The 2,699-nt window shown below is 39.0% G+C and overlaps 1 non-coding gene across 1 annotated transcript; it reads right to left on the bottom strand.

The window, feature by feature from the left end:
- Nucleotides 1-575: 575 nt before the first annotated feature.
- Trnaa-agc (transfer RNA alanine (anticodon AGC)) lies at nucleotides 576-646 on the bottom strand. The gene has a single exon. It is a non-coding gene; the product is annotated as a tRNA-Ala (tRNA).
- Nucleotides 647-2,699: the final 2,053 nt, after the last annotated feature.

The raw sequence follows: 2,699 nt of genomic DNA, 5'->3' as shown, positions 1-2,699 counted from the left end.
GGTCCTGGTAGTAGTGGTTTAATTTGCAAAAGAAGAAAGCTCAGGAGCCCTATATTACACCTGTGGGTGATGAAGAAGTGCCACGGGAGAGTAAGACTGAAAATGCAAAGTGAGATCAACAGAAAAAGAATAAAGTCTGTTTATGGTATTGGCTTATTGACTTGAGGCTGTACAAAGACCATTTGAAGATCAACTTTTCAAAACTGAGAATTCAGAGAATTTTCTATAGTACCATGGTGTTACCATGACGTGGTGTTACTGCCAGGCTCTGGTGATAGACTGCTTTCTATACTTAAGTAATTCTGAAAGTGAGCTTTGAAATAGCATACCTTTTCTGTTGTCTGAAGAAAGACTCCACTGAAAGTTGAGACCAGGGAGAACAGATGCACATTTATGGGTGGTTTTCCTTAAAGATCCACATTTGCACACATGCGTGCACACACACTCCTATATGATCTGATTTATAAGACTCAAAGATATTTTAAAATGTATGCCCTTGGAGACTTACCTCTCTGGGAAGTAGCTTTCCCCAACAAAGCCAATGTTTCTGGAACATACTTTTTAGGGGGTGGGGGAGGTGCTGCTGGGGATTGAACTCAGGGCCTCCCACGTGCTAGGCAAGTGCTCTACCACTGAGCTACAGCCCTAGCCTGGTGATTGGTTCTTCATAACAGAGAGGAATGGGTCGACAAGAGAGTTCTTTGGGTCTGCCATCCATCTTTATGTTCTTTGTCATCAGAGTCTGTGCGCGTTTGGATGAAACTTTATGTTGAAGAAAAGAAGAGCTTGAGATTTAATAGGCAATACAAGGCAGAGCAATTTTTATTTGCACTGACATTACGCTTCTGATATATCTCTGAGTCTGAATAATATGGAAACAGTGAGTAACTTGGGCAAAAGAATTCTACCAGTGGAGTGGAGAGTGTTGGATTTGTAGGAAAGAGACCTCATAAGATTTTCCTATTTGCCTTTAAAGAAAGAATCTGTCCATAAAGGCAGAAAGGTATAGCTCTCCAGATGTTTTGAAACAATTGGTTATGTATTAAAAATGTAAGCTACTGTTTTGGTCTTTGAAATGGGAAATAAAATGACTTCTGATTGTTTCTGAAGCCACAACAGATCGACATATGTTTTCAATGACCATGGTCTAGCAGGCTTTAAGTTCTAACTATAAATTATTTGTTGCAAATGGAAAATGAGTTGTCTGAGAGCGGTAAAAAGAAATTTGTTGCTGTGTGTCATGTTTATGAAATTTCAGGCTTGGATTTGCACACGGAAGGTCTTAGGTTTTCTTACTAAAATTTCTAGTTTTGTCCCCAAAGCTGAAAAAGAGTCCCATGAGCTAGGAACACGCTGTGGAAAGAGCTGGGTAAAGGGAAACATTGAGGACCACCTAGAGTGTGACACTGCTCGGATGAAAGGGTGTTAAATTGTGGGAATGTTGACCACAGCCTTCGGCTTTAAACCAAGCGTCGTTGCGCCTCATGTTAGAAATGAAAAAACAATGAGTGCGATTTAGTTCTGCTCCAATAAATTTGGAACTTCTATCATTTATTTTATTTGATTCAGCTTTTGTGCTCAGATACTGTTTGTGAGTGGATAACCCGACTTTGTGACTCAGAAATGGCAGGAAGCTCTGACCGCTGTAGCGGTGTCTTAAAAGTCACATTTACTTCCTCTTATGTTTCAGCAGGATTGAGGGAGTTATTTCAATCTTTTCTTTATTATGTTTCAGACTCATTCTTTTGCTCATGTACATGAAACATAGTCAGTGGCTATCATGTTAAGTGGGTTTGCCCTCAGAAAAGCACTTTCCCTCTCTTTAATTTTTGGCTTCTACAACTCTCAAAATGGGCCAGAAAAATATTTCCTAACATTCTAGACAAATGGAACTAAAAAATCGTAATTATTTTTTTAATCTCTACATAAATCTCTGGAGCATTTTCCAGTATGTTTTTGATGGCCAGTTAAATAGTTTCTATTTATTCTCATTCATATTTGATAAAAAAGAAAATAAATAACCTAAATTTAAATAGCAGCAATCCCCAAAAATACTAATATCTATCAATCATCTTTATTCACAAATAAAGGATATATATATTACACAGATTTAAGGGAAGAATGAAATAAGTGCTATCATGGTTGATTAGCTACAAAATCCATAAAGCTAGGGTAAATTAGAATCAAATTTTAAAGAATTTATTTCATTTTTTCAATTACATAAAAATTTAAAACAGACCCATCTACTTTGTGGATCTGATTTTCATATGGTTGCGATGCAGTTAGCATTTTGGAGTGAAGGCTGAGGAAATCTTGAAGCAATCTGATGAGATTTCCTGACTAGGATACACCCAGGCTGCCCACCTCAAGGCACTTTTGGCTTTTCCATTAAAGGCACAGACTGTCTGGAGCAAATGACTTTACCATGGATATTTGTCTCTGAGCTGTGGGCCTGGGCTGGTGGTTTGGCAAATGCTGGGTTGCTTGCAGGTGCCTGTGGGCTTTGGTAAAGGCCATGTTGGAACATGTAAATGTGTGTGTGAGGAGGAAGGAACACGTACTCTGTGTACATATCAGGTCACTCACACGTGTACACCAGATGGACACACGCTCCACTGGCACACATATACACACATATATAAACGTGCACATGGAATGCACATGTACGCACAAATACACCCGCATGCACCCCACACACT

This window comes from Sciurus carolinensis, chromosome 5 (assembly GCF_902686445.1).
Source record: "Sciurus carolinensis chromosome 5, mSciCar1.2, whole genome shotgun sequence".
NCBI classification, from domain to species: domain Eukaryota; kingdom Metazoa; phylum Chordata; class Mammalia; order Rodentia; family Sciuridae; genus Sciurus; species Sciurus carolinensis.
This window is presented reverse-complemented; position numbering and strand designations above follow the sequence as displayed.